A 13413-nucleotide genomic window follows, 5' to 3' on the forward strand; every position below is an offset into this window, starting at 1 on the left:
CATAGGTTCATAGGTTGGTACTAGGCTATCAGCCCTAGGGCCTATACAAGCCAAGCCATAACAATTCCCTGGCTATTTCTTCCCACACTATTTACTTCCCTGGACCCCTGTCTAACAGGGCGACTGACGTGATTCCCGGGGTGAATTTCCTTTCTCCCATCCAGTCATTAAGGTTCCTTTTGAAGAGGGCCAAAGAGGTACTCTGCTTGACATGTATGGGCAATCTATTCCAGAGTCTGGGGAGTCTCTGTGTCAGGAACCTATCCCTCCAGCATGTCTTGTTTATTGTAATGACAAGGTTTGGATCCCTGGAGCATGTGGCTCTGAGGGATTGGGATTTCTTTAAGTGTAGCATGTCCAACAGCTCTGGGTTTGACATGGCCTTGTATGTTAAGCAGAGAACACCTCTGAGTCGACAATATGCGACAGAGTATAGCTAGAGTTTTTTAAGGCGGTCAGCATAGGGCATCTGCTTTAGGCCTGTGATTCTTTTAGTGAGGTATTTCTGTGGCCTTTCCAGTTGTTGCAGATGTCTTGAGAGGTACATACCAAATGGGGCGTTGTATTCTATAATGGGTCTAATGAGGGATGAGTACAGTGGGACAATGACCTCCATTTTTCTGGATGAAAAGCACTTAGTGATGAGGTGTGCCACATAGAAGGATTTCCTGACTGTTGTGGCAATGTGGTTATCGAAGGTGAGACCACTGTCCACCTGCGTCCCTAGGTCTCTTATTACACTTTCGGTGTTTAGTGTACTGCCACTTATATGGTAATTCACGGATACATGTTTTTTCCCAAAGGGGATAACTATGCATTTCTTGGCATTGAGCTTGAGCCCATGGCTCTGGCACCAAACATCTGTTTCTGTAAGGCCCTTTTGTAGAGTATCCACATCATTTGGGGATTCAATAATGGCTCCCAGTTTGCAGTCATCTGCAAACTTTGTTAGCCAGAGTCCCTTAGTGTTGGCCTGTACTTCAGAGAAGTAGATGCAAAACAAGAGCGGTCCCAGGACTGAACCCGAGGTACTCCACTTGTCACTTGTCTGGAGCTGGATTTGGAGCCGGCTACTTTTACAGTGTGGGTTCTATCAGTAAGCCAGTTAGCAACCCATTGGGTGATGTAGGGATTAATGTCCAGCTTAGTAAGTTTATCTATGATTCCAGAGTGGGGGATGATGTCAAAGGCCTTGCCAAGGTCTAGATAGGCTGTCTGGTCCACCATACCCTTGTTCACGGCTCTGAAGACTGATTCAAAGAAGTCAATCAAGTTTAGGAGACAAGATCGGCCCTTCACAAACCCAAACTGGGTGGGGTCCAGTGTTTGAAGGTTGCCAATGTCTTTGTTTATAAGTTCCATGATAATACGCTCCATGGCCTTGCAGATAAGGCTTATCAGACTGATGGGACAGTAGTTTCCGGGATCCAAGATGGATTCCCCCTTGTGGAGTGGGATAACTGTAGCTCTGCGCCACTCAGTGGGCATGAAACCTGAGGTGATGCTATGATTGAACATGACACTTAGATGAGATGCCAGTTCATATTGTAGTACATGTAATACACAGCCCAGGATGTCATCTGGTCCCATGGATGCTGTATTCTTAGCTTTAGAGAGTGCATTTTTTACCTGTGTGGCCATTATTACCGGAATTTGGCAATCTTCCGGTATTGAGATGGGCCATTTAGGGGGTGAGAGGGGGGAGAAGTTGGCACTGAATCGATCTGCCAGGATATTGGCAATATCCTTGGGATCAGTATATTTAATGCCATTCTGTTTTAGCTCAGAGCAGATCTGAGCATTGCCATTTAGATTCCTGACATAGTTATAGAATGCCTTGTGGTTGTCTTTGGAATCTTTGGCAATTTTATTTTCGTAACTAGCTTTGGAGGATTTTGTGAGGGATCTCAGTTTCTTACTGAGGCTGGTAAGGGAGTTTTTTGCATCCTGGGATTTTCCTCTTTTCTGCAACAGTTTCTTCCTTTTGTTGTAAAGTTTGTTTATGGCAGGGGACCACCAGATTGGCTTCCTTTTTTTGGATGAGAGCATCTTGGCTCTATTTGGAATGGCACGATCCATGCATGGGTGGATGTGCTCATACATTGCCTTAGTGTAGGATTCAACAGTTGAACTTTCATTTCCCATCTGAATGGGTGTCATGAAGTTTGTCACTTCTGACTTGAGTAGCATGAAGTTGGCTTTGTAGAAGTTTTTTATGGAGGTTTCCTTACTGGGGGGAGGGGGTGGGATGTGGATGTTAAGGGTGATTAGCTTATGGTCAGACCTAACGAGGGGGTGACCATAGGTGTGGAGCATCGATTTCCCATGTTGGTAATGACCAGGTCTACGATATTGGAGCCCCTGGTGGGAATACGGATTAGTTGATCCAGGGCATTGGAATTTATGAATTCCAAGAACTGTTGGGCAAAGGTGTTGGTACATAAGTAGTTTTCCCAGTTAATGGCAGGGTAGTTAAAATCACCCATTATTAGGGTGTTTGGTTCTATCTTAATATTTTCCAGTATGTTTAGAAAGGTGTAGTGAGAATCTTGGTGTATGGTGGGGGATCTGTAGCAAGCTACAATTTGGATTGCAGTCTTACCTAGTGTTTTGTTGCACCTGGAGAATTTCAGACACATTGTGTTGGGCAACTAGCCTGGTGGTGTGAATATCCTTGGTGAATATTGACATTCCTCCACTTTTAGTGTTTCAGTCCTGGTTTGGTGGCCAAAAGGTGTGGTAAGAGTTGTTGCCTGGTATTGCAGGGGTGCTGGTATTGCATACATGTCAAAGCAACTCACTGGCCCTCTTCAAGAGAAATCTGGATGACTGGATAGAGAATTTAACTGTCACCCTGGCCAACACTCAAGTGGCAATGGTTGATAAATACACTAGAAAAATGTTAGTTCACATGATGCCAGAGTACTCCCATGGGCTAGGCTTGTCATGGCTCCATGCCCATTAGCCTGGTACACATCTATGAAAACATGATCATATGAATCTCAGTCCTGGCAAGTGTGTGTGTGTGTGTGTGTGTGTGTGTGTGTGTGTGTGTGTGTGTGTGTGTGTGTGTGTGTGTGTGTGTGTAAGACCAGTATCCTGATTGTGTGCATTTGAGTGAGGAATATATCCATTGGGTGGCCAAGTATTACAGTTGTGGGTCATCTTACTCCCAGCACACGTCCTACATTCCACTGTACAAGGGCCACTTTTTATATCAACCATAGGGATATCTGTACACACTTTGCAGACATATAAGCCCTGTGCTGTGTCCAACAGCTATGTAACAGTATGGAATGAGCAGCTAGAGAGACAGGGCTCTTAATCAAAGCACTGGCACACTTGTGTGTGTGCATTGGTGAGTATAGAAGTGTTAGGGAGTGTGTACACTCATGCATGACATTAGTATGAGACCTGTCACACACACTACACCACCCATTGCCATACCTTACAAGGGCACGTGATGTTACTCACTATACATGTACAGTGGAAACTCAACACAATATGAGCTCTGTGCCACCTGTGATGATGCATAATACTGTACTACCACTAATTAGATGAGTGCGTATTTCAAACCCAACACTGGCAATTGTGATTGTGTGTGTGTGTGCGTGTGTGCGTGTGTGCGTGTGTGTGTGTGTGTGTGTGTGTGTGTGTGTGTGTGTGTGTGTGTGTGTGTGTGTGTGTGTGTGTGAGAGAGAGCAGTCTTTGCTGTGTGTTGGGTCAACACAATACTCTCTGGGTGTGTGAGATTTACAAATCTGAGTTGCGTTCCACCCACCCACCCACTACACTTATCATTGTCCACTGTACAAGAGCTGCTGATGTCAGCCACCATGCACTTATCTGTATACACCCCTCAGCCCTATAAGCTACATGGCACATGCAAAAACTGTTATACAGACATCTTAATTGTGTATAGCTGTACCCTGGATATGACACACTCAATGTGTTACCACACTGCCATACTCCTTGTAGATAATGTCTGCAGGGCCACATCCTGCTGACACACAGACAACTAGAAGACAAACAGAATACATTATGGAGACCACATTCTGTCAGCATTAATAACAACAATAATGCATCATGGCTGGACAGCTACACACTCTGATGTGTAACCATTAAACATGCTGGCTGACAACACTTTACACAGGATTACATTGCTAAACTGTACTAAATTCACCCTGTGCATCAGACCCATATTAGCATGTCCCTGCATAGGTGGTATGGATGACAGGGATGTGGCACAGGTATCATCATATGCACAGGGTGTGGTGTGGGTTTTCCAATGGCCTAGGCTGGGCCATTTGGTTGACATAATGTGTGTGTGTGTGTGTGTGTGTGTGTGTGTGTGTGTGTGTGTGTGTGTGTGTGTGTGTGTTTGGGGGTTGCTCATTAAATGAGCCATGCAAAGGTGGTGTGTGTAAGGCTGGAGGTGACCTGGCTGTGATGGTGATGTGTGTGTTTATGGATGCATACAGTCATGCCATGTGGCTGCCCTACACAAGGGTATGTTGGACAACTGTGGATTGTACATGGTAGGATGTGCAGTTCACTCTCTCTGGCCACAGACATGGGAACTGGGCCTGACAGGGCACCCACTGGCATGACCAGGCAAGGCCAGATTCAGTACTACTCCCCAGTGGTGATGCTGTTTGCTGGATCCGCATCCCTGTTGGGACCAGCCAGGACCACATGCCCATGGCCTGCTGCATTGTGGCATGGACAGCGAACCCCCTGCAGTCATGCTGTTGGTACTGCCACTACAGGAGTGAGAAGCTGCATGGCCATGTGAAACCTCAGCTGCTCGTCCTGCTGTCCTACGTCCATGTGGCTGACGGACAACTCCCACCACATGCTCTATCACAGACATTTCACATTCAAGGATTGACATTCTACGGTTGATGATTCACACCATATCACCCAACCATCTATCCGTGACCTCAGCATAATAATGGTGGGCATCATCATGATCATGGAAGTTGTCACACATAGCAGGAAGAGTGGCATTCACGACCCTGAAAAGCTGTCTTGTGTTACGTTCACTACATGCCTGTGCCTCCATGATGGTCTGAAACATGCATCTGGTGACATATGCTGTGGCACTTGTTGCAGGGGCATGATGGGCATCAGCCTCCCATTGCGCACCTCTGCCTGTCCACCTGTGTGGGACCTCACCTGTTATCTGGCTATAGCTGGTGTCTACAGACACACTTGCCATAGTCACCACACTTGCCTGTCCCATGCCACCACCCACCAACTGTCCATTATCTATGGCCACTGGTGATGGGGTATGTGTGGGCATTGTGACTGTGTGTGAGGATGGGGTGGACAACAGTGAGATGCCAAACAATGGCACAGATTCAGCCCCTGACAACTCCACATGTGCCTCACTATGGCTATCATCATTGTCAGAGTCTGCGGAGACACTGACATCAGTTCCCAAGTGGGAGGGACCCCGACCCCCATTGCCATCTGTGAGGGGAAGGCAATAAATGTAAATTAATACCTGTACTATATGGTTGGCTGCCACTCACACAGACACGCACACAGACACGCACAGGTGAGGTGGCAAAAAGCTATTACATAGACCTCACATTACTCAAAAGGTGACATGCATGACACACAGCCCTCATTATCATGCATTGCAGCCATTCTCAATCCTTGTTACTAAAAATATACATCTCTGAGATGCATAGATACATGAGTAGTGTTAGTAGGTGACGTCCATTCCCCTAGCATACACTGCACCCATGTACACATTATTGCTGTTCACCTGTATACCACAGTGGCAACTACTGTAGACCATACCTCACAACTGTACAAATCATTGAAGAATGTGTAGATGTCTGGCACATATGTTTGCTCTGTTCCTCACAACCCCTCTGTGTTTTTCTGACATATAACTGGCATCATATGAGGACTAATGTCATTAATTAATAACATACATTTGATTTGCAGACCTCATCACCAGCAATGAATGTATATGCAAACAAATCCTGTTACACCAACAACCTTCTAACTTTCATGGCAGGGTCTTGTATCATGTAAAATGAGACGACAATACTGCATTCAAAAACATTAACCACCTTAAATGTGACACATGACCTGTGCAATCCAATTGTGAAACAAACAAATGTGTTAGTTGTGAAATATACTGAGTGAGATGTGTACAATACGATGGTTGCATAAGTGTGGACACCCTTAAACCAATGCTTTTTTGAATCACCTTTTAAGTGAACTACAGCAGTCACTCTTTCTGGGAAGGGGTATATCAGCATGGCTCATCTTGGCTTGCCATTATTTGGATAGTCTTCCCTGCAAAGGTCTCCCAAATCTGTCAGCTGGCAAGAGAAGCTCATGTGCATAGATGTTGGAGGTCACACTGGGGATTTACTATTGGTGCTAAGTCTGGGCTTTGGCTGGCCCACTGCATACCCTTGATTGTATTTAAGTGCAGCCATTCATAGGTAGCTTATTATGTATGCTACAGGTCATTGTCATGTTGGAAGCTGAAACCCCCTCTCCATCCTCAGCCGTCTTGCAGACAGTTGACGGCTTTGGCCCACACGTGAATGTTATTTGAACTGTTCATAATTCCCTCCACCATGCAAACAAGCCTAGGTCCAGCCAATGAACAGAAACCCCAAAGCAAGGCACTGCCACCAGTGAGCTTCAACATGTGAATGGTGGTCTTCAGGTGAAGTGAGGTGTTGCTTGTGCACCACACTGAGCTGTAGGGATAGTGGCTTTATGTTTGAACCTTGGTCTCATTACACCATTACACATTTTGACACATGCCTTTGGAAGACTTGATGTTATGTTTTTCTACCTGTACACAGCCATGCATGGTGTTTGGTGTGGGTAAATGCTTCTATCTACTGACCCTACCCCATAGGCCAGACTTATGCAGAATCCAGGTGATTGTTGCCACATGTACTACACAAACAGTACTTGTCAGAGAGTCCTGCATGTCCCTCGGTGTTGCTGCATGTCTCCTGGCAGCCACCCTAACCAGTTCTCAACATGTCTTATCATCTGTTTTGGAGGGACATCTGCTTCTTTTCAACAGCACTTTTGTCCCATATTTAATCCAGCTTTTGATGACTATCTCCACTGTGTTCCATGGTATATGCAATGCTTTGGTAATTGCGTTGTACCCTACTCCTGACTGAATCCTTTCAAATATGAGATCCCTATGATGCTTTGTAAGATGTGTGCAAGCCATGGCTGCTTCTGGTACAAGCAACTGAGCAAATGTCATGAATACACTACTCTGACAGTGGACAATTATTTGTTGTTACATTGAGTCACTGTACTTGATGGCAGGTGTGTAACCAAGCAGAGTGAATGCTGTCACTACATCACAAGCTGCCCCAACAATATGTTATTTGGAGGGAGTGCACACATATGCATCCAGCACATTGTAAGGTTTGCATAACCCATATTTGGTGACCTAGCATATTGTTTGGTTTTACAAGTTAATTGTTCATGTTATGGTCACATTACAAGTTGGAAAAGGTGTGGGATGTAATATTGTGATCTCTCATTGTATATATCAGACACACTTGGCATCTTGACAGGGGTGTGTACACAGTGGTATCCAGTGTATAGGACTAATATTTCATACATGTCCCTACCATAGCCCATTTGTCCCCCCAGTTTGTTGGTCTCTGTCCAGATGTTTTGCACTGACAGGTTGTGAGGTATGCTGCAGGAATGTCACATTACCCTTCAGATAGGCTCCTGTGGTGACCACTGTGATGCACTGCAGTTAACACCACTACAAGTGAACATGGACATCAAGCAATAAGGCTAGCTGTGTATTGGCAGAGCACAACAAAACAATTCCATACTCACCAGCTACAGGCTGATGCCTCACTTGTAGACCAGAGGGAGCTAAATAGGTGTGGGAGACAGGTACTATCAACATGTGGCCTTGGAACAGGGGGGAAGTAGTATTTCTGCACATTAACAGTACAACCCCCAATACTATGAAATGTGCTGCCCATCACCATAGATGTGCACTTATGTGCATTAACAAACCCCATCCACAATTACTTTATTACCTGAAATATGGATGTAGTTACTCAACAGATACAACTATGAATGCTACAGTACTCTAGTAATGTGGACTAGGGACTTACCTGCACCTCCTTATCCATTATGTGGGGGGTGCCCACATCCACAATGCTGGATTCAGCATGATGTTGCGTGCTTGGGGTGGGTGCCCCAAGGTTGGTGAGGAGCTGTTTGGTAGGTGTCAGTGGGGCCTGCATGACTGGGCCCCCCAGCTGTGGCTGTCTCTTTGCTGACTATGGCACCAGCCCTTCACCAGGCATTATGTATGAGGTTGGTAGCATGATGCCGGACCTGCTCATAGGTTCTTGTGTGCAGGCTGACATCATTTACCCTGTAGACTAGGTCGTTCCAAAGGGTGGTCCACTCCCGCTGATGCTCCTGGGTACATCCAAACATGACAGCATAATTGTTGACAATGGTGTCAATTATTTCACTTGTTTCTGCTGTGCTGTAGGGTAGATTTCAGGGGTGGTGCATCCCACCTGGAAGACAAACAGGGAAACACCTCATACAGTTGTCAACAGTATGGACAGAAATTGCACATCAACAGTGGATATTTGTTGCCAGCACTCACAACTAAACCATACCCCTGTGATCTATCAGCACAATATTAGCTTGCATTGCACTTCTGGCTATGATGTGTCATATCCCCCCCCCCCCAGTGAGGGACAGTTGATTGCATAAACCTCTATTCCCCATTCATTTCTATGTAGAGGGATGACAGTGGCCATATTCCCTGTGGATGGGTTGTGGATGTTGCCGAGGCTATGTTTGACTATAGTATAGATTCATAGGTTGGTACTAGGCTATTGGCCCTAGGTCCTATACAAGCCTAGCTATAACAGTTCCCTGGCTATTTCTTCCCACACTATTTACTTCCCTGGACCCCTATCTAACAGGGCAACTGACACGATCCCAAGGGTGAAATTCCTTTCTCCCATCCAATCATCAAGGTTCCTTTTGAAGAGGTCCAAAGAGGTGCTCTGCTTGACATGTATGGGCAGTCTGTTCCAGAGTCTGGAGAGTCTCTGGGTCAGGAACCTACCCCTCCAGCATGTTTTGTTTATTGTGATGACAAGGTTTAGATCCCTGGAGTGTGTGGCTCTGAGGGATTGGGATTTCTTTAAGTGTAGCATGTTCAAAAGCTCTGGGTTTGACATGGCCTTGTATGCTAAGCAGAGATCGCCTCTGAGTAGACGATATGCGACAGAGTATAGCTGGAGTTTTTTAAGGTGGTCAGCATAGGGTATCTGCTTTAGGCCTGTGATTCTTTTAGTGAGGTATTTCAGAGGCATTTCCGGTTGTTGCAGATGTTTTGAGAGGTACATACCAAGTGGGGCGTTGTATTTTATAATGGGTTTAATGAGGGATGAGTACAGTGGGACAATGACCTCCTTTTTTCTGGATGCAAAGCCCTTAGTGATGAGTTGTGCCACATAGAAGAATTTCCTGACTGTTGTGGCAATCTGGTTATCGAAGGTGAGACCACTGTCCACCTGTGTCCCTATGTCTCATATCACACGTTCAGTATTTAGTGTATTGCCACCTATGTGATAATTCACGGGTACATGTTTTTTTCCCAAAGGGAATAACTATACATTTCTTGGCAATGAGCTTGAGCCCATGGCTCTTGCACCAAGCATCTGTTTCTGTAAGGCCCTTTTGTAGAGTATTCACATCATTTGGGGATTCAATAATGGCTCCCAGTTTGCAGTCATCTGCAAACTTTGTTAGCCAGAGTCCCTTAGTGTTGGCCTGTACTTCAGAGAAGTAGATGCCAAACAAGAGCGGTCCCAGGACTGAACCCTGAGGTACACCACTTGTCACTTGTCTGGAGATGGATTTGGAGTCAGCTACTTTTACAGTGTGGGTTCTGTCAGTAAGCCAGTTGGCAACCCATCATGTGACGTAGGGATTAATGCCTAGCTTAGTACGTTTATCTGTGATTCCAGAGAGGACGATGATGTCAAAGGACTTGGTGAGGTCCAGATAGGCTGTGTGGACCACCTTACCCTCATCCACGGCTCTGGAGACTGATTTGAATAAGTCAATCAGGCTCAGGAGACAGGATTGGCCCTTCATGAACCCAAATTGGGTGGAGTCCAGTGTTTGAAGGTTGCCAATGTCTTTGTTTATAAGTGTATGTGATGGAGCTGTGAACACATGCCCAAGTTCATGTAGGATGCAGACAGGGATGTTATCAGGCCCCATGGAGTCTTGCTGTTGTTCCTTTTCAGTAGACAATATGTACCTGCTCACTATTGATGAGGGGAGGGGTGCAGTTGATGTGCATATCTTTCTATATAGATGGGGGGACAGGAGATGGATGTTCACATCTAACCTGTCTAATGCAGGTTGCCTATAGCCATGGCATGTGTATATGAAGTGTGATTTACCACTAGTAGATGGAGAATTGTGTTGTTCCCTCTGAGACTGGCAACATATGTGGAGACACCCTTGTGACTGGCCTTGGCAGTACGGATATGTCTGATTTGTACTCATAATTAGCCTTACAGGGAGACAACTGTGATCTTACATGCTTGTTCAGAGAGAGGTGGACATGCCTCCAAGTTGTTGTCTGCACCTATGTGGCCCTGTACAGCAATATAACAACCTATTATGTGGTTTGTGCATTGCTGCTGTCCACAAAAGGGGATTACTCTACTTTCATGGCGGCAGGTTTTACAGGTCAGATATTGCTGGGTCCATGCAGTTACAGTGGATATATGTGTACACACCCCTGTTACAATGCCTGGTCTTTGTGCTATTGCAATGTCACACCACAATAACTCATTTCAACACAATTCCCACCTTTAATATGACCTATTGCCTGTACAATTCCATTGAAAACATAACAATCTGTTATGGGAAAACATATGCAAATTGAAATCAGTACAATAAGCTGGTGCATGAGTGTGCACACCATTAAACAGATACGTTGTGGAAGCACCTGTTGAGATAATGACAACATTCAGTCATCTTAGGTCGAAGTCTATCATCATGGCACATATTTACTTGGTAATAATTTCCAAGTCTTCCTTGCAACAGCGCTACAAATATGTCAGTTTGTGAGGGCATCTATTGTGCACAACCCCATTCAGGGCAACCCACAGATTTTCTATTGAATGTAGGTCTGGCCACTGGCTAACACATCCCCAAACTGTAATTTTCATCTGGTGAAGCCATTCCTTTGTAGTTTGGATGTATACTTGGGGTCATTGTCATGTTGAGAGATAAAATCCCTCTTCATCTTTAGCTTTCAAGCAGATGACTGAATGTTTAGGAACAAAAATGTTTGGTATTTGGAACTGTTCATACTTCCCTCCACCTTGACTACAGGGCCAGCTCCAGCTTATGAAAAGCAACACAACAGCATGATACTGCCACCACCATGCTTCACCAGGGGGATGGTGTTCTTCTGGTGATGCAAAGTGTTGTTTTGGGCCAGACATATGTCTTGGAATTGTGGGCCAAAGGTTCAACCTCGGTGTCATCAGACCGTGACACATTGTTAAACATGCTTTTTGGAAACTTGATGTATTGTTTGGCAATGTTTGTACAGCCCTGAATGTTTTTCTGTGTAAGAAAACGCTTCCATCTAGCAACTCTACCCCATAGGGCAGACATATGGGGAATACAGAAGATTGTTGTCACATGTGGTACACACCCAGTACTTGGCAGGCATTCCTGCAGCTCATTCAGTGTTGCTGTAGGTCCCCTGGAAGCCTACATGGCCTGTTGTTGTTTTGTCATGTCATACATTTTGGATGGACGTCCAGGTGTTTACAGTGTCACTGTTGTCCCATATCTTCTACACTGAGTGATGACTGTCTGCACTGTATTCCATGGTATATCCAATGTTGTGGACACTTTTTCTACTCTTCTCCTGACTGATATCTTTCCACAATGAGATCCTTTCAATGCTTTGTAAGCTCTCTGCAAAACATGCCTTTTGCTGTAGCAGGCAACTGGGTAAATTTCAAATAAATCCTAGTAGGACAGTTTAACTTTATTTGGGGTTAATCAGAGTCTTGTTAATTGATGGCATGTGTGTAATAAAAAAGAGAATGCTGTGATTACTGCAAGAGGTGCATCAACCAAGTAGTGGTTTATGTGTGTGCACATGTATGCAACCAGTTTATAATACGGTTTTTATGTTTCATATTTTCTCCCCTAAAATAATTGTTAGTTTCTCAATAGAATTGTACAGATTATGGGTCACATTCAAGGTGGGAAATGTTTTGAAAAGATGTTCTGTGGTCTCATTTTTGCATAGTACACAAACCTGGCATTTCAACAGGGGTGTGTACACTTTTGATATCCACTGTCTGTAGGTGTTCAGATAGCTGTTTGTGGTAGACATGGACAGAGGGTCATAACACAGTTGCACACTTCTCCGATTACAACCTGATAATCATGCCTGTTCTACTACCCATATCATTGCCATGGCAATGCAACAACCAGTAAGTGTAAACATTTATGTCTGTTGTATGCACTGAACTGATATTACACACAAGTAGAACATGCACAACTTATTTACATACACAGATAAGTAAGTTGATTGCACAGTAGGCTTTGCTATCACAGTGCTAACCTGGAGGATGTCCCACATTCATATCTAGCCTATTATGTTACGGTACACAACTGATATAGTACTCGACCAATAACAAATAAAAATTCCGTGTGACCAGACCACAATATTTTTAATCACAAAATTAAAACAGTTACACAGATTTAGCGCTTTCGTCTGCCATATGCAGACTTCATCAGAATAATGAATATACGGTGCCTCTTGTTTTTATACAGTTGTTTTAAAACAAATTAGATACTTAATTAGTTATAAATTAATTGAACCTGGAGTTGGAATAGCAATTAACTAATTAAAACAGCTTAATATGGCATTTCAAAGCAGTAGCTCAAGAGTGAGGTTCTTCCTTATATGGTTATTTAGTTTAAGAACAGGAAGTGCCTGATACATATGCATTATAAAGTGCTGTGTGCCTATTCTTTTTATGTTCTTCTAATTTTAATATAAAATTGATGAAATAAAGTGGATGTTTTATACAATTCCTTTGATTTTATGTGTTATATGAACACCTGAGTTAAAAATGAACTATGAAGGCTTATATTTTCAACATAAAAAAATATATATATATAACTTCTAAAACAATGTTTGAACTACACTTGTTAAAAATGAACTACATAATTCAATGAAAACCTTGTATATTGTAAAAAGGTTCTGTTAATTCATGTTTGCAATGGTTTTTGTGCAAGTTTAATATATATTATATATTAATAAATCTTATTTGCCAATGAATTGGTTTACAAAAA

The sequence above is a fragment of the Protopterus annectens genome, chromosome 1.part1 (genome assembly GCF_019279795.1).
Source record: "Protopterus annectens isolate FY-2018-M chromosome 1.part1, PAN1.0, whole genome shotgun sequence".
Lineage (NCBI taxonomy): Eukaryota > Metazoa > Chordata > Ceratodontiformes > Protopteridae > Protopterus > Protopterus annectens.